The following is a 19,751-nucleotide window of genomic DNA, read 5'->3' as shown; positions in this document are numbered from 1 at the left end:
GCGCAAAGCACCAGTTCGTTTTGTCATGCCATGAGATATGTCATGGGTTCATGGGGTTTGCACAACAACAATTACAGACTGTTACCGGCCTCGGTGATGTCATGGTTCGGCGATCGGATATAAGGCTGGTAGATACAGGGTTCGCAGCCCGATACCGGCTCCCACCCACAGCGAGTTTTAACGACTCAATGGGTATGTGTAAAACCACTGCACCCTCCTCTCTCACTAACAACAAACAACTAACCTACTGTCCTGGACAGATAGCCGAGGTGTGTGCCCAGGGCAGTGTGCTTTAACCTTAATTGGATATAAGCACGAACATAAGTTGAAATAAATAAATAATACATGCTGTTTATTCTAAAGTGACAGACCTTAGTTTTAAAAAATTTGACATGTTTTCCACTATTGGAATCTTTGATTACTGGGCCTCGTTCCACGAAAAAAAGAAATGTTTTATTTAACGACGCACTCATCACATTGTATTTATGGTTATATGGCGTCAGACATATGGTTAAGGACAACACAGATATTGAGAGAGGAAACCCGATGTCGTCACTTGGTGGGCTACTCTTTTCGATTAGCAGCAAGGGACCTTTCATATTTAATTATTCAAACCACTCAGATATTAATTTTAACGTATCGTACATATATGCACGTGTTTAATTTAGTGCATAGCGATGTATAATGTAGTTTAAAGTACTATTTAATACAGTGTAATGCAATATTGCATGCTAAAAAAAAGATCCGTAGAAAAAATATGTCAGGACTACCTATGTTTACGGTATCTTTCATACAAGCAATACATTTTGTGTATAGAATAAATATGTTAGCATTTATTGTCATAACATTGCTTTAAAATATCAGAAAATGCATGTTTATCTTTCCTAATTCAAAACAGAAATGATACGGTGTGTTTACCGAATTCGTTTGATATGGAATTGTCATTCATTGATGAATCGTCTGTTATCATTAATGAAACTGATCTATCAATGAACATTTCTTCGCCAGATGTCAAAGAAAACAATATGACCAATTCTGACAACTGTACTGATATTAATGTTGACATTAACAACTGTAAACATGCTATAATATCAACCCCCAAATCAAAGGTTAGTGGAGTATTAAAGGAAAAAAAAGTTATCTTTGTTCTTACGAAAGTCCAGTTGGCAGTAATTTGAAACGACATGTCAAGGCTAAGCATGAGAAGAAAAACAATCATCTGTGACAAATGTTCAAGATGATATTCCAGTAAATTTGATTTAAAGCAGCATGCTACTTTCTCGCACGGTGATGCCAAACTGCTATGTGAGGTGTGTTCCAAGGTCTTTAAAACTCGACAAGGATTTTCTATACACAAAAAACGTCACCATGCTAAGACATACAAGTATTCGTGTATATATTGTGATAACACATACTGTGATAAGTCACTATATTTCGGCCATTTTAATAACCTTATCGGAAACAAACCTTACAACTGCCCAAAATGCTCAAAACCTTTTGCATATGTTTCAAGTATGCGAAAACACACCATATATCGGTGATAACTCTGAAAAATATGCATGCCAAGAATGCGGATCAAAACTCAAAACCTCAGCGTCCCTGCAAGATCACATGGTTGGTAAACACGGTGATATGAACAAAATGTGTGGATGTGGTAAAACATTCAAATGGCGTCCATCGTTTGCACAACACAGGAAGATGTGTAAAGTTGGCCAAATGTAACTTGTCGTTTAAAACCTTATGTGGCAAAGAAACTATGCATGAGTACACCCGAAACTTCTGTTGTAGCTTTAGCTTAATCATTTGACTTTTTAATTTTTATTTAAGAACTCTGTTAATTTTCGATTGTGTAGTACTGGTACATACTCAACATTTGAAACATCCATTCTTCTTGATCCAGGTTATTGTTTACAATTCAGTTGATTTTATTGGGTAATGTTAATTACTCATTTGCAAGATGTATTTAAGTTTAATAATGAGTGTTCTTTTGTTGTGTACTGTAAAGATATTACAATACTCAAATAGCTTATTGTGATTGTCGTTACACCAAACCAGTCAATATCATCATCGCAGGCCATCTAACACATTACATTCATATGCTACAGAGAGAGAGAGAGAGAGAGAGAGAGAGAGAGAGAGAGAGAGAGAGAGAGAGAGAAAGAAAGAGAGGAGAGGGGGGGGGGGGGGGGGGGGGGGAGGGAGGGGCAGACAGAAGGAGAGAGACAGAACAATGGAAAGCTCAATATAAACAGGATTTGAAACAGAATTTAGTATTAACAGATGTTACTGGTGTGTTTAGTTTATTGATAGTTTCATCAAAATATACATCCTTGATATTGCATCCAACATTTTCTCTACATACATCAAATGTTCTCGTTCGAAATTTAGATGTTAAAATGTTACTGGATGGTATCAATTTTTTTTTCTGTTTCCTTTATTCTTTCTTTTTTTAATAATATTTATTTCTGTTCATATTTAAATTGCAAAAATATATTACTGTCGTAATATGTATTTATTTTGGAGAAGGCCTAGTAAGTTGTGTAACTTGTGCCTAATCCATTTGTTCTTTAAAAAGCAATCAAATATATTGCAATCAGTCAATCAAAATTGACACTTTCTCTTTTGGGTGAATCTCCAATATGTGTCGGACAGTTGACGTAACATTTTCAAATTGTTTTCGACAATATTTGCATCTTGATGTTGAATTCTGAAACAAATAAGACAAAAATCATGAGTCAAAAATCGTAAACACTCCGTAATTTGAATTTAAAAATCAACAATAGTTCGTATCCAGACAGTAAACGTTCCGTAGCATTTTCAATAATTTTATTAATCTAATTTAGTCATAAATACTTATATTTCTGTCATAATTGCGGCTTTTGCTGAGAGTAATGATATACGTATTCTACTTTAGTTATAAAATTTAAACAATTAATAATCAGGAAACTGTATTAAATAATATTAATATAATATAAGCAAATTTTCTGTAAATATACGTCCAAATCTGTATAATACTACAGAATATGTATTAATTTTGAAGAGTATAACATGTGTTTGTTTCTGTACTTCAATGTAAATAGAGGTTTTACCTGTGTTTTTTGTCGTCTGTCCCATAGCAACAGCCACAGCCAGTGTTCATTGTACTAAAATCAGTAAAATGTAAAAAGACCGTATCAAAAACAAGCAACACGCCATAACAAAAATCGTCAACAGTCCACTCTCGCTGTATCCGAGTACCGATACAGTGTAAATGATACATGGCAAAAATTGTAACAAATTTAAGCCTACTGGAACACATTGACTAATAAGTGGTTATTGGATAGTAAACGCAGTGATATCGACACTTGGCCACAGATGTAGTCCGCTGTTGCCACATGGCTACTCTTTCCAAATAACAGCAAGGGCTCTTTATGTGCACTTCCCACATCCCACAAACAGGATAGCACACACGACGTCCTTTGACGGACCAATTATGGATCATTGGTTGGGACGGGAAATAATCAAACGGACCCACCGAGGAGGATCGAACCTTCAGTAAATGGAACCTCAGACAGACGTTCTTGCTACGTTATCCCGGTCATTTGGGGACAAGGACTTTTATATGTAAAATCCGATTATTATTTTTTTCATTTGACTGCTGGTGCTCCCTTGCACCTGCCAGTGCAGGCGGACACCTTTCCAACCCACCCACCCGTTTCCTGTCCCGGACGGAGGAACAGGCCGAGGCCGGCACCTGTGCCCAGGACAGGCGCGTGCTACAACAGCTTCCTCTGAATGTGCACGTTAATTACTCTTAAGTTAATGATGTCGTTTCGATCGGTCAGACGGCATGGACCACCACCACATTGCATTAGAAATGTACTTAGAATACATGTGAACATTTTGATACCAAGTTTTGCCCGGTCCACTGGTTATAAGTTCATACGCCCCCCCCCCCCCCCCAAAAAAAAAAAAAAAAAAATTAAAATTAAAACATAGTATATGTAATAGTTATACCCACACTAATCTTTACGGGGTGTATCGGTGAATATCCCCAACAGTTTTGGTCGTGGGGCCTCCTCACTTCGCCTCGGAGGTTCTCACGACCAAAACTGTTGAGATATCCACCGATATACCGAGTAAGTGTGGGTATAACTGACTTACACCCCACTTAAGGTCAAGTTAATTATTATGTTAGTTCTATGGCAAATAAAATCAATAACTAGAAAATACTAAATAATGAAACAAAAATAACGTGGACCAGACGTCGTGAGCCTCACATTTTGTTCTGGAGCAGAGAAGCTGTCTAATTCAGTTGTTCGTGTCGCACGTACAAATGCAGTTTGAGGTAGTTTTATCAGCGTGTGTTAGGGCTGTACTGGTATCGGAATATATACTCTGTCAAAAAAGAAACGCATAGGCGTAATATTCATGGAATTATCTCTTCAATACAAAGTGGCATAATTTCGTTATTTATGATCGTATCACAGTCAAATTTGACAGGAGTATGTGACAATGTTCTTGCTATGGACTGACAGCAGTGGAGGCGTTTTCGTCACCAAACATTGTTGCACGAGGGCGCTGAAATCAGTACCTTGTGTGGCCACCAGCAGCAGCAATCACTGCGCGACATCTCCTTGGCATAGTGTGACGGTACATGCTCTTAATGTTTTTCGCCTGTGGCGATATTAATTGTTTTAGAGGGCCGTGTGCAGTTCCAAATTGCACTTAAGCCCAGATGGGCAACTTGTTACGTGATACGATATACGGTCATCGAGCTTTTCTAATACACACCCAGCGCAGGTGTGGAGGCCATGTGGCCAGTAGTTACGTAATATGTCCGGTAGTGCTGTTTATGGCCAGGGGATTGCTCGCGGTTGGCGACAGCCAGTCTGACGATCAGAGAAAAATATGCCGGCATGGTGGCTGTGGAAAATCCACATGATACGTGAGGTACCGCCTTGTACCCCCAGGCGATATTCGCTGTCTCTGAGAGTTTTGAATAAATAGCTAGGATTTTAGAGATATCGAGGAGAGACATTTGGAGGTATCCAGGGGAACGGTCGTCGTCCACTGAACGATCTATATTAGTTCAGACGGGACTTTGGTAAATATATATTTTCTGCTCTGTGTATAATCTTGATGTGATTGATGTGACTTTAAATATTTTAATACTGTATTATACCCATATTATTTAGACGGTGCTGCCGGTCATCTGACGCAGTATTCTGTAGGCTCACCGTTCTGATATATATATATATATATATATATATATATATATATAAAGCTTAGCCAGTCATCCTAGAGGACCTAGGTAAACTGTAGGTTATTGTCTTTATTGTGATAGGTACCAGTATTAATTCTGCATTACAAGGTTATTGAATGAGTAGTTAGGGTTAATTAAAAATTAACCAGTTAGGAATAGTGTTGTAATTCCTTTATTAATTAAGTTCCCCTGGAAGCGTTTCTCGATTATCGCACGTGTGTGTGTTAGCGTTTCTCAATTATCACACGTGTGGGTGTTGTGTCACGGTGAAGTGATTAGCATATTGTGTAAACTAGACACCTAGAGATTAACTAATTAAGTGATCAGTTCTGGGTTGTTATTATTGTTGTTATTAATTAACTACTGCGGCAGTACATTTGTCAACGTAGGTTAATACAGATTCCAAAGTGTGTTGTGTTTTTGTTGTGTTTTCTAGTGAACTAAACGTGCTATAATAATATATACTTTATATAAGATCGTATCTCTGATCATACCTAGACGAGCCACAAGCGGGTATAACCGCCCGTTACAGAGAGATCTAATAGATATACAGTTAGGAGAGATATTTGGATAATCGTGTTTCATCCAGTTACGGGTATTGTAGGATCCCCGTGACACATAGACTGAATGAGTTTCTGAATCCGGGCACGTGGAATCCTAGCCCATTCTTCCTGCAGTGCATGTGACAGTTGCAGAAGCGTCTGAGGCTCCGGGTCACGCTGGCGTACACGTCTGTCCAGTTCGTCCCATAGATGTTCCATAGGGTTGAGATCTGGCGATCTTGATGTCCATGGCAGCACATTAATGTTCTCATTCTGTAGGAAATCCATTGTTACACGTGCCGTATGCGGCATGGCATTGTCCTGCTGAAAGAGTTCTCTCTATCGATCCAAAATGGGAAGCATGTGACGGCGAAGAATTACATCCCGGTAGCGTACAGCTGTCAGGTTGCCTTATACGAACACAAGTTCACTTCTGCCGGTGTATGAGATGGCTCCCCACATCATGACACTCCCTCCACCGAATCTGTCAACTTGGGCGACGCAGTTCTTGGCAAAACGTTCATTGCGGCGTCTGTAAACACGTTGTTGTCCATCACGTCGCTGTAGAAGGAAACGTGACTCTTCGCTGAACCATACTCGCCGCCAGTTTCCCAAGTTCCACCCCTGTACATTCGTGCACCAGCGAACATGTAAATGTCGATGTTGACGTCGCAGGACGGGGCCAACATACGGTCTCCTAGCCCGTAAACCAGCTTCTCGAATGGTTTGTGCAAACACCCTTCTCAAACCAGGTATGCGTCCAACAGTGTTCGTTGCTGTGGCAGTTCGGTGACGCAAGTGCAGAACCCGGATGTAGCGATCTTGTGCTGCAGTTGTTATGCGAGGTCTTTCACTTCTGGGCCGATCTTCAGCTGATTGAAACTGCTTGTACCTGTCCCAGAGACGTGAAATGGTGCTCTGATGGACATTCATGTGGCGTGCGACTGCTGACTGCGATTCACCTAACTGGAGGCGGCCAATTGCAGTGTTTCGATTCGGCAGGCTTAGTCTAGGCATCTTGTAACTCGTCTACGTCGAAATGGAAATGAGGCATAATTGCGAGCATTGCAGCTTTAAATACTCATCACTACCCCAATCTTTTCCCGAGTTTCACATGCATTCGCCAAAATCTGACCATTTCACGCCGATTTCCCGCAATTGTCGCACAACGTGCGTTAAATTTGTTTTAGGGTGCATTTGGGCATGCTGTCCCATTCCAGGAACATTAATAAACATGATTATTCAGCAACATTGTACAAACAACCCCGATATTTTGTAAAATCAAACACTTTTCTTCTTTTCCTATCACGTATGCGTTTCTTTTTTGACAGAGTATATTAAAACTCAGGGACGTAGTTTGTATTTCTTGGGATGGGAATAGTATGGAGAATTAAGTACTAAAATGCTATTTCAGAGGACATTTTTATGTTTAGATCGTCTAAAAAAACAACCTTTATGATATGTAATGATTTAAAAAAAAAAAAAACGTTTGGAAGGAAATGTTTTATTTAACGACGCACTCAACACATTTCATTTACGGTTATATGGCATCGGACATATGGTTAAGGACCACACAGATATTGAGGGAGGAAACCGGCTGTCGCCACTTCATGGGCTACTCTTTTCGATTAGCAGCAAGGGATCTTTTATATGCTCTATCCCATAGACAGGATAGCACATACCACGGTATTTGATGTATCAGTCGTGATGCACTGGCTGGAGCGAGAAATAGCCCAATGGGCCCACTGACGGGGATCGATCCCAAATCGACCGCACATCAAGCGAGCGCTTTACCACTGGGCTACGTCTCGCAACTAAAAACTTTTGGGGAATTTACTGGATAGGGGGTAGTTGACACCCCTACCACACTAACTACAGCTCCGCACATTGCATGATTTTAACAGACGTATCGTGCTGTAAATATCTCAAGGAAACTATTGTGAATAACTTGTGCGCATATGTAATTAGATGGCTCCGCCTAACTTGAACTTTGGTATATGCAAATGATGTCAGCCAGCAAACTAATTTTTGTAGATGGCTTGTTCTATTGGTTAAAATATTACGAAAACATAGTTTGAACTTTGTTATATGCAAATGATAAGTGTCACCAAGCAAAACCATTTTTGTCTTATTTTGTAACGGCGAATTGTAAAAGACGGTCGTGTGTGTGAAAATAAGCCAGCGAGAAAAAAAGGACTTTGAAGGCCAGAATGGAGAATTTTTTGTTTTTGTTTAGTTAAATGGACTTCATTTTCTGTGCATTTTAATTTGGACAATCAAGAAGATTTTAAATTCTAACTGCAGGAGGAGAAATGTTTTTGGAGACAGTTACGCCACTGACGTCTGAGAACACATGGTGTTGTATAATACAGGTTATGACAGCTAGACGTGTACCACAGGGGGGGATATTCGTCTACATTCCTCCAATATTTAAGTCAAGTGTTGAAGGATTTAAAAGACTATGCGTTGCAACCGAATATCGCAAGTGTGAACACGTGCTCCTCAAACATAACAGAAACAACGGAAATACCTTGCGGATTTCAATGTAAGTTATGACAATAAAAGTTCATTGTATTATTCGTAATTTTTGTTTGTTTTTGTTTTGTTTTAAATACAGGTATAGTTAAATGAAAAGTGTAGGTGTATCGTGATACACTACACTTTTCCTCCAAAAGTAGATGGATGCTACGTAATAACGTTGCGCTCAAAGGGTCACTAATTAGGGGATAACCCTACTGTGTTTTCCGATTTGCGGACGTATATATCGGTGGTTTTACTATCGCAAATTTAATTTTGATTGGCAACCGTTAGCGGAGGCAATAAAAGGGTAAATTTGCGACTGTAACACCACCGATATACGTCCGCAAATCGGAAAACACAGTAGGGTTATCCCTATTCTAATTAAACTGTTTGCTGACTGATTTTAAATAGGAAATTGTCACATTTTTAGTAAGAATAAGCATATAAACGTCACTAGCTGGTGACGTCATTAGGCAGCCCATTAACAGACGATGGGTGGTCGGACATTTAGCGGCTGGAACATAGATGTGTAATTTGACATATTTAATCAGCTCTCGTGATTAGATAATGACTAATAAAGAATAATATGTTCATTTCTGACAAAGACGTCTCAGTATTTAACGACTTCTGTACGTAATATGAACGCTACAGAAATTGTCTTTATGACGTCATTACAAAACAACCCTGTCCTTTGCTTAACCTATGACATATTTCTGCCAGAAAATTTGCGACGGGTATATCGGTGATTTTACACCTGAAATATTTAGTGGAGATCCAATCAGATTCTTTCTTACAAATGGATTGAATTAGAATTCAAGGGAGATAACCGCGTTAGCCGTTTACCAAGAAGGTTGGCGGAGTTGCGCACCTTGAACAGAGATAACTTGTTTCATAGAAATAATCGAGACATGCTATTTATTCACTGAACTTGAAATAAACCAAAAATAAAATTAAAATGGAAGAAAATGAGAACAGAAACACTGCAGAACAAGGGCAGAGACACCAATTTAGGCCTAATATCCCTGTACCTAGTAATTTGGATATTCATGCAAGAAAATATAGAAGTGACTTGGAGAAAATTCACAAGACAATGGAACAATTATGAAATTGTTACAAGGTTAGAGACTGAAAGTCCAAAATATTGCACTTCTATGTTTTTGGCATGTGTTGATGAAGAAGCGTTTGGCATCTTTCATGGGTTTTCATTTGGGGAAGGTGAAGATGAAAGTGACATTCAGGTGGTGCTAAAAAAGTTTGAACGGTTTTGCATATATGAAACATTTCTCTTCAACAAAAGAAACCAAGAGGAGGGAGAGACAATTGACGGATATGTAACCTCGCTGCGGAAACTCGTTAAAACATGCAACTTTAACACATATTAAGACGCATGCTAAGGGACAGGATAGTACTTGGGGTGAGAGACGACACGGTTCGTCAGAAATTTTTAGAGGATAGAAACTTAACCTTGTCGTCGTGCATTGAAGTGTGTCGAGCTCATACGTCCTCACACATTCAAGCAAAAGCAATTACAAGCAGTGCACCAGGGATCGTAGATCAAGTGAGTCGGAGAAATAGCATGGGATCCAAACATATACAGCAAAAGAAATGCAAGAAATGTGGTAGGCCACATAAACCACAGCTGAGGATCCCTATCTGGCCCTACTTAACTATACAGGAACTCCACTCCAGTGTGGTTTCAGTCCAGCTGAAATGTCCACGGGCCGCTGTCTGAGGACGGGAGTTCCAGTCGTCCCTACCTTGCTTGTTCCTGATTGGCCTAAGCTGTCTGACATAAAGTTGGCAAATGCCATCCAGAAGGAAATACAGAAAGAAAACTTTGACAGGCGACACAGAGCTACCTCACTTTCTACTCTGTCGCCTGGAGATCCAGTCTGGATCAAACAACCTACTGAGATGGAGGCTGAAGTCGTGAAGCCTATTGGTTCAAGATCCTATATAGTCAAGACACCATCTGGGCTATTCAGAAGGAACCGTTGGGCGCCTGAACCGACGATCTTCAACCCCGCCATCTTATCCTAGGGTCAACCCTGCAGTGCCATCGACATTGCCAAGCCCAGCAGATGACAACATGTATATGGACGTGGTCCCTGTCCCCATGAAACCCAAAGAGACCATAGAGCAGTCAGCTTCTCTATCTTCTCCATGTGGGACGATGACTCGTCCAGAGGGAACAATAACCAGAAGTGGTCGTGTAGTTAAAACACCCAAAAGACTTGATCTTTAAATGTGGATAGTTTTTAACTGTATTCACAGTAGATAGGTGTTTTAATATGTTTAAGTAATCATTCAGGTTTTTCCAGTTGAACACTAACGTTAAAGTTGAACTTTTTGCAGAAGGAAAGAACAGTTAGAAATTAGTTTTTCTTTGAAGTTTCATTAGTTATCCAGTTTCTCATTTAAACACTAAAGCAAATGTTAGGGTGTTGCTTGGGAAAGAAGAGAATAGTTTTAAGCTTTAAAATTAGAGAAAGGGGGATGTAAGGTTAGAAAGTATCAAACATTATTTGCTTACGTCATACGGAGTAGCCTACATCCGGAATTCTCACCCAAGGCCTGTAATGGTAGACGCACTGATAAAAGTTACTACCAATAAATGTTTCCTCTTTTGTTAAGTTCATATAGGTTGCAAGGACTCAGAACCTAAGCCCAAACAAACATAACACGATAAGTAGTTTTAAAAATTAGAAATCACCTGACCGTGATTTGTTACAGGCGCATGTTTAGAATTTAGGCTGGCAAAAACGTCAAAAATCTGTGAAATGGCTCACGAATGCGATCTTGTTATAGACAGACGCACGGAAGAATATAATCATAATAATTCTAATAAATAAGTTTTTTTCGTATTATTTTTTTTATTCTACCTTTGCATATAGTCTTGTACGCGTGGTTAGCAGGTATTGTGAGAATGACCCGAATATGATTATTACTATTATTTAGTAAACTTTTAACTTAAAGAAAAGTAGGGCTAGTGAATATTTAATTGTGGCTAGTAAACTTTTTAAAACACTGATCCAATGGCTAGTGGATTTTATAAAAATTCTAGAAGCCCTGTCAGTGTGCTCTAGTAGTGTCATTAAACAAAAACTATAGGGGGTTATGTCAGGCTGTGGCTGACAATGGTGCGGAGGATCTTGACTAGTGAGTAAAGTTCTTCTTTCTTTTTGGGGGGAGGGGGTAAGGCCATGCTCCCCGAAAAAGAAGGAAAAAAAAGGTAGCAATTTGGGGATACGACCCCTCAACCAAACACCCTCTGTAGACGCACCTTGTAAAATTGACAGGGAATTTTATTTCCCCCTAATTGTACATTTGATGCGGTTGGGGTGGTTTTGTCATACCAAGGATTTTTCATGGGGAGATATATCCGCCAACAAACGTTTCCTAGGAGGCATTGTCCACCCTGTCAAAATCAGGGGATGGGGGAAGAGCGCGTGCAAATACTTTGGGCCTAACAATTTTATTTATTATACAACGTGACAACTAACATGACTAATAAGGTCCACTAGGTACGGTGTATTGTACCTAAATCCATGTCTATGATTCTGTAGTACATATCCGGTAACCTGACCGCGTGGAATACTCTCAGGTAACATCAAAGGTCAAGGAGTATGGCACCATAGTACACTGGTGCTTGAAATTGATTCGCTGTATATTGAATTTACCGGGAAAATCCAGGATACCAGTGCACGAGCCGGATCGCGTGTGTTTGTTGATCAATGTGGCGTGAGATTTGGAGAGTTTGTCTTCCCTGTCATTGCGGATGTTAGGTCCTTTGAAAAGCACACACACACATTCTAAGAAACAGTTAATTTTGTGATAGGTAAGTCATTCATTCGCCTATAACAATATAATTCACTGAACAGAGCTTGCAATGAATCATTCAATCAATATATCGTTCTCAACTCGAGGTTCAATTCTTGACGCCGACGGTGATGATGGTCCTGTGACACTGACACTCGAGAATTTTCTTATTTTTGACATATTTCGTCTCAATGACACTAAGGAAAATTATTAGTGTGACATTGGTATTAACTATTATTTTTCTTTTACAGAAAGACAAATGCGCAATAATTTTCTCTTTTATTTTTAATAAATTTAAATTTCTAATGTTCATGTTGCTGTCTATCAAAAGTGTTCCATTCCAGAAAAGCAGACGACAAAAGTGTATTTTTAAGTTTTAAGCTGCCTTTTCACAGTTAATTTACAAGTTCTATATTTTTTTTTTTTTTTTTTAAAGATTAGTTTGAAATCAATACAAAATTAATGAATCCCAATTTAATGCTATAATGTATTAAACTTGGTTCCTTAAACTTTAATGTATATGGTCAACGTCCCTAACTGCGTTATGCTTCAAATTCCGTTCACTTTGTTTTCTCGTGCACGGTTCGCACAATCAACATCCGATTTGTTGTCATCGGCATGTCGTTCATTTATGAGGTTTTTCTTCACAGTTCAGGAAAAGTTTTATAAACAATAAGGTTGAGAAAAGTCAATATCTAAATACAAACCTTTACAAACCCCTAAAACCATTAATTTTACTAAGTCGTTTTTATTTATTCCTTAAAATTACCGATATCGGGTCCACATGATTCGTAGAAATTGACTTAAAATGGAGAAAGATAATTAACTTTTGGTGCGTGTCACATGACCTCACACATGCCAGATCAACAAGGCCAAAGAATTTAATTTTTACGATTTTTAAGACCCCTGTTGTTAGAATGTGTTTTCAATTATTATATTCGATCTGCAAAAGTTATGCTACATTTTTGTGCTTCTATTGTAGTGAATAGTATTCATAATCCATTCATAACAATTGTAAATAATTTTGAGTATATAAATTGTGTTAATTTAGAATCAATTCATTAAAAAATTTATATTTTACAAACTATTCGCAGGTATGAACGTAATGCCTATCATTTGAATAAAGAATTGAAACTGATTTGTTTGTGCTTATTGTTTTATTTACACTAATTTTAGTCTTCATCGCAAAATGATAATGATATGATTTCTCCATAGACACAAACCTGTGAACTGAACATGAATTGACATTGTAACAACTATGGTATTGTTATTAAGAATTCTAACTATAAAAACTTGCCTCGGTGGTGTCGTGGTTAGGCCATCAGTCTTTAGGCTGGTAGGTACTGGGTTCGGATCCCAGTCGAGGCATGTGATTTTTAATCCAGATACCGCCTCCAAACCCTGAGTGAGTGCTCCGCAAGGCTCAATGGGTTGGTGTAAACCACTTGCACCGACCAGTGATCCATAACTGGTTCAACAAAAGCAATGGTTTGTGCTATCCTGCCTGTGGGAAGTGCAAATAAAAGATCCCTTGCTGCTAATCGGAAAGAGTAGCCCATGAAGTGGCGACAGCGGATTTCCTCACAAAATCTGTGTGGTCCTTAACCATATGTCTGACGCCATATAACTGTAAATAAAATGTGTTGAGTGTGTCGTTAAATAAAACCTTTCTTTCTTTCTTTCTAACTGTAAAATGTGTAATAAAACTTACAAAATGTAATGTCAGTAGTCCTATTTATTTGTAAATCATTTAAACTAAAAAGAAATAAAAAGTGCAACAACCACATGACACAGGGTTATCACATTTATCATGATATCATAATATACAGGGCTCACGCAACCAGGCGAAGTGAGCCCAAACTTCTCCTTGATCTCGCCGACTATCAAAGTCGCCTTGTCAAAACATAGGCCACATGCTTGGCAACATGCGTTCACGGGTGACTGACCAGGAATTTGGAGAAGGCGATATATATATATATTTTTTTATTATTATTATTTTAAAATATTTTTTTCATTATTTAATGTATTAAGACAGCGTTTAGAAATGTGGTACTATTGCACTGTACTTTAAAATATAAGTTGTTTTCATAATACTAACTGCATATGATATTAATGTCGATGGGGGGTGGGGTTGGACATAGAAACTTAAAGAAAATTATCTTCTTAACCGTTAAGGAGTTTTAGACTTAACTACTCAGTTGCCCCCGCCCCCCCCCCCCCCCCCCAAAAAAAAAACACCCAGAAAATTCTAGCTACGGCCCTGTATTTTTACAAACAGGATTAACTTTCATTATTGGTGTACTGTAGTTAACATGTCATTTATTATACTACTAACTCTAATCATAGCAACCCATCAACCCCCCCCCCCCCCCCCCAAAAAAAAAAACCCCACAATAATGTAAATTTAATTTTAAAATATACATGCTTTACACTCGGTAAATTCGAATTACTGAGTTGAAATTAAAATCGGTGTATGTTTGTTTCAGGTGCCCGTCATCTGATCACATGTACTAGAAATCTCACTACCAAGGTCAATGTCCTTGGCTTTAAATCACATAGCAGTATTTTGAAACAGAAAATAGAAATGTCTGCGAGTACTTCGCTATGCTATTAACGAAAACAAAACCTGCTTTACTAAATTAGTGTTTTGTTGGTGTATGCGTTTACTGCAATATCGACATGTATAAACATTACATACATCATTGAATTATTGGACAATGCACCAATTATTTTTTCTGTATGTGATCAAAACGATGACAGTGTAAATTAAATTTCACAATCATTACCTGCATTGTACAAAATTAAACAAAACAAAACCGACAAGATCTTAATAATAAGTGAACTCCTAGCTTATTGGCTCAGTGTAAAGATACCCAACAAATCATGTTTCAATTTATAAAAAGTATTCTAGGAAGTTCATTATGAACAGAATGGAAAAAGTTAAAAAAAAATATACAATCGTGATTTGTTAAATTTAGGGGCACATTATTTTGCGCCCGTCAGATTGAGTTGACGGGGGTTCACAGCCGTGATAGCGCTCGTGCCCATCAAAAACGAAGGTCTGCCTTTTGTCTTGCAAAGGTTGTGAAAATTCAGCAGTAGGCCTAGGCATGTAGTTGACATTCTTGTGATCTCCAGTCCGAAACGGCGACTGAATTCACATGTCAAACAGTAGCCACATGTCAAGGCAATTCAATGAAGATACCAATGAACTAAACAAACAATTACAATATTATTAGTTAGTTTTGTTTAAAGTAAATTGTTGGTAACGGGACTACACTTCAGAAATGGGTATACTACTAATTCCGGTATATTTCAAACATGGGGTAACATGATGTCACTAGATAGGTAGGGTGCATGTAGGCCTATTTCCTGTAGACCATATGTGTTTTGAGACATACCAACTGCTGAAAAAACAATTTGCTGGGCAGTCTTTAAACAAATATTCCTTAATTCCAAGTAATGTATTTAAACTCCCGGACAAAATGTAAAAAAAAAAAAAAAAGTCCTGGAAAATGAACCAAATTAGTGCTTAAAAGTGTTGGAAAATGAAACCTTTTGAAGTGTATGAACCCTGATCATATGTTTCCCTGTTTCGGTGAGGCTAACCTGTTTCAGTGAGGCCGACCTGTTTTAGTGAGGCCGCGTGTCAGTGGATGCTTTGATTGTGAGCAACAGTTGGCCTACATACCTTTGGAGAATGTTGGAATTGTTGACTTTTGTGTGGGGAAATTAACAAAATGTTTATAAAAATGAAGTTAAAACGAGCAAAAAACAAAAAGCAAAATTAATTTTGAACTTAACTTACTGATAGACACTGGACATTTCTTAATACTTTTTTCCAATGATTTTCAAATTGGTCTGTAATTTGAAAGAAAATTTCACTTTAAAAAATATTTTGTGTCAGTCCTCAGCTGTACTGCTATCTTGTTATTGAAATAACATGATTGTCACAGGATCTACTGGCAAAACTCCCTTTACAGATAGTCTTGCTTAAAATATATGGTCCATGTAATTATATTTTTGTAAATTTGCATTAAAATATTTAAAATAACTTTTATAAATTATTATAACTACACGTTGTACAAGATGCATGTTATGATAAAACAGTTATTGTTTCAGAAAGTTCTAGCTGTAAGCTGCATAGTACCACTAAATGTTTCACTCACCAAAACAGGTCACATAGTTTTAAAACAGTATTTATATGGCTGGTGCATGCATTATTGTTTCAGAAAGTTCTAGCTGTAAGCTGCATAGTACCACTAAATGTTTCACTCACCAAAACAGGTCACATAGTTTTAAAAAAGTATTTATATGGCTGGTGCATGCATTAGCACTTGGCGCACGTGCGAAAAACTTTGCTACATAGCAGCCATTTTGGTGGTCTATAGTGGATGAGATGCTGGACAATCAAGCTGACGACAGTGGTTCAAATCCTGTCAAAGATAGCTCACACTACATTCATCTTTCTCATCTATCACCCTACTATTCTCATTATCTTAATATAAAACACTTTCCAATTCCTCCCACAATTTCAATCTGTTTCGACCCTTTCTGTCAGTTTCCTCCAATTCTGTCTTCTGAGCTGTCCACACCATTACAAACCTGTTTCAACTTCCTCCACGGGTGCAGTCTCTGTGAACTTGCCTGCACCCACCTGGCATTTTGTCCTCTACCGCTAATATAGCTGGTCTGACCCACGGCACTAACTAACTACTGCCATTAGTAGGGGAGTAGAGCAGATGGTTACAAGTGCCTCTTAACAATGCCAGAAGTAACTACTGAACACTCTCCGAAGTGGTCAGACTAAGCCCACAGCTAAAAGCTGATGGGGAATGACAGGTGTGTGGCACGTATAGCCACAAGTGAAACAAGATCTGGGATGTGGAGGTGGACAGCGAAAGAAGCTGAAAGATAGGAGTTGCCAGGTCAGGAAGAAATGAAATGGAATTCAAATGAGTAAAAAGGAAAGGGGGCAGTGGGATATTTAAAAAAACAGACTGTAGTATGTGCTATCTTGTCTGTGGGATGGTGCTAATATTAGGACAATAAGTAACACATTGAATATACAAAACATATACGGTTTGTATCAGAAACACATTTATATATATAACCAATAATATTTTATGAATATGTAATTGGTCGGTCGTTAAAAAGTCTGTTGGGGGGAGCTTTGTTACTGTATACATGTACTTGAAAGTTATATAACAGCAAAATCAGGTGGTATCGTACTTTAATTGGCAATAACTCAAAGTTTAGGGGTCATATATTCTAACATAAAAATTGTATTGAAATGCATGCAAAAGAACCAGCCTTGGTGGTGTAATGGTTAAAGTATCAGGTTTAAGACTGGTAGGTACTGGGTTCGCATCCCGATACTGGCTCCCATTTGGTAGGTGTAAGGCCACTACACTGACATCTCTATCACTGACCATTAACCACATACAACTAACCACTAACTCACTGTCCTTAACAGACAGCCCAAATTACAGATGTGTGTACCCAGGACAGCATACTTGAACCTTAATATGATAAAGCATGAAAATAAGTTAACAATAATACAGAAATGAATGGAATGAATGAATGTTTAACGACACCCCAACACGAAAAATACATCGGCTATTGGGTGTCAAAACTATGGTAATGCAAATAAATAAAGTGATGATCAACATCAATATAAAAATTCAAGGTTTAAACAAAAACAGTGTAAAGAACAGTGTAAAGAACTGTGCAAAAACACAAATATCACAGAATTTTACGGATACTGAATTTTACTCAAAACTTCAATTTTGTGCTGTATTGGCCATTCTCAAAGAAAATGTTACACCCCTGCACCACGGTGAGGTTACAGCACGCGCAGGGGAGAAATAAATGGAGGTGTGCATCTTGGAAGGAAGGAAGGAAATGTTTTATTTAATGACGCACTCAACACATTTTATTTACGGTTATATGGCATCAGACATATGGTTAAGGACCACACAGATATTGAGAGAGGAAACCCGCTGTCGCCACTTCATGGGCTACTCTTTTCGATTAGCAGCAAGGGATCTATTATGTGCACCATCCCATAGACAGGATAGCACATACAATGACCTTTGATGTACCAGTCGTGGTGCACTGGCTGGAGTGAGAAATAGGGGGATCGATCCCAAACCGACCGTACATCAAGTGAGCGCTGTATTACTGGGCTACGCCTCGCCCCTGCATCCTGAAGTCTGTCAGTTGGTGCATGCTATTAAGTGGCAGTCCTCCTACAGCTAAAGCCCCTCTCCTGAGCACAATGTCTGGCCATGCATGGTCACAGTTGGTGCATGCTATTAAGTGGCAGTCCTCCTACAGCTAAAGCCCCTCTCCTGAGCACAATGTCTGGCCCTGCATGGACACAGTTGGTGCATGCTATTAAGTGGCAGTCCTCCTACAGCTAAAGCCCCTCTCCTGAGCACAATTTCTGGCCCTGCATGGTCACAGTTTGTGCTCACAACAAGCATGCTTTAACATTAAATTGATACAAGCACATTAATTTCCAACATCTGACCTGACAGTCATTTGTGGGCATACAGATGAAATGCATGGGACCCTGTATTATAGACAATAAGCGCCCGACAGTGATTCATGTCTTTTGGACTCTTGTGCAGATCAATATATATATATATATATATATATATATATATATATATATATATATATATATATATATATGCAGGGACAATGGACATAGGCTGGGGCTAAAATAGTTTTTACAGCTATGCAGTATATACATATACATGTAGTTGTCCATGGATAATGTATGTATAGACAAAAGGATCCGCTATGCTCATATATGAACCTCTAACCCCTGAAGTCTAGACCACATGCCCATGATATGATAGTGGTTTGTAAATCACCATGAATGTTACAGCTTCTATTACATTTACAAACTTTAAATTTTACATATCTGTATATTGTCTAGATGCAATAGTGCATGGTCAACAGAGTGACTGAGTAACATTATACATCATCAATCTTCTCAGAAAAAAAGAGACCTTCATTGTGACTGTGAGGGTTATAATTTACTCTCTTCGCCAGTCAGTATTTGCTAAACACTGGATCTGGGACACGGCAGTTTAGCAAATTTAAGATCTAGGGCCATAATGTCATAGCGTGACTCTTCTTTGTAGACGTCTGGTTTTGGACTGCAGTGGTGGTTTGTTAAATCAATTCTCATGGGAAATTAAGTTTGCCGATTGCCATTTGCATCACAGGATCGATGGTATTGATATTTGGTGTTTACATTGGTATGTGAACTGATGTACATAAATGTATCATACATATAGTATGCATACTTTAACAATGTGCTTGCTTGCAAACTACGCTGTGTACAGACACTCAAATCGATATTAAAGGTGCATACTCCTTTTAGGACAATTTGTACAGTATACTTGAGTCTTCTATAGTTAAACCTGTTACAGTTTCTGGCTTATAATATTCATTTATATATACAGTAGAATCTCATTGGGTTGAACTCGGAAAGGTCAAATACACAGCTATGCTTGAACCAAAAATGAACTCCCGAGTTACACTTACACGTTGTTGACCGAGTGGTTGGGTTGAACTGCCCGATGGGTCGAACACTTTCTCGAGCACCG

At 38.4% G+C, this 19,751-nt stretch overlaps 1 protein-coding gene across 3 annotated transcripts in view; it reads left to right on the top strand.

The window, feature by feature from the left end:
- The first annotated feature begins 11,991 nt into the window (after positions 1-11,991).
- LOC121381892 (ATP-citrate synthase-like) overlaps positions 11,992-19,751 on the top strand; it is a 57,251-nt gene continuing 49,491 nt past the window's right edge. For all 3 annotated transcript variants that reach the window (XM_041511289.1, XM_041511291.1, XM_041511288.1), the window contains exon 1: positions 11,992-12,145. The gene's annotated coding sequence lies outside the window, so the exon portion shown is untranslated. The remainder of the gene's footprint in view (positions 12,146-19,751) is intronic.

Source organism: Gigantopelta aegis, chromosome 9 (assembly GCF_016097555.1).
Source record: "Gigantopelta aegis isolate Gae_Host chromosome 9, Gae_host_genome, whole genome shotgun sequence".
NCBI classification, from domain to species: domain Eukaryota; kingdom Metazoa; phylum Mollusca; class Gastropoda; order Neomphalida; family Peltospiridae; genus Gigantopelta; species Gigantopelta aegis.
The sequence above is the reverse complement of the archived record's forward strand: the minus strand, read 5'-3'. Positions and strand labels throughout refer to the sequence as shown.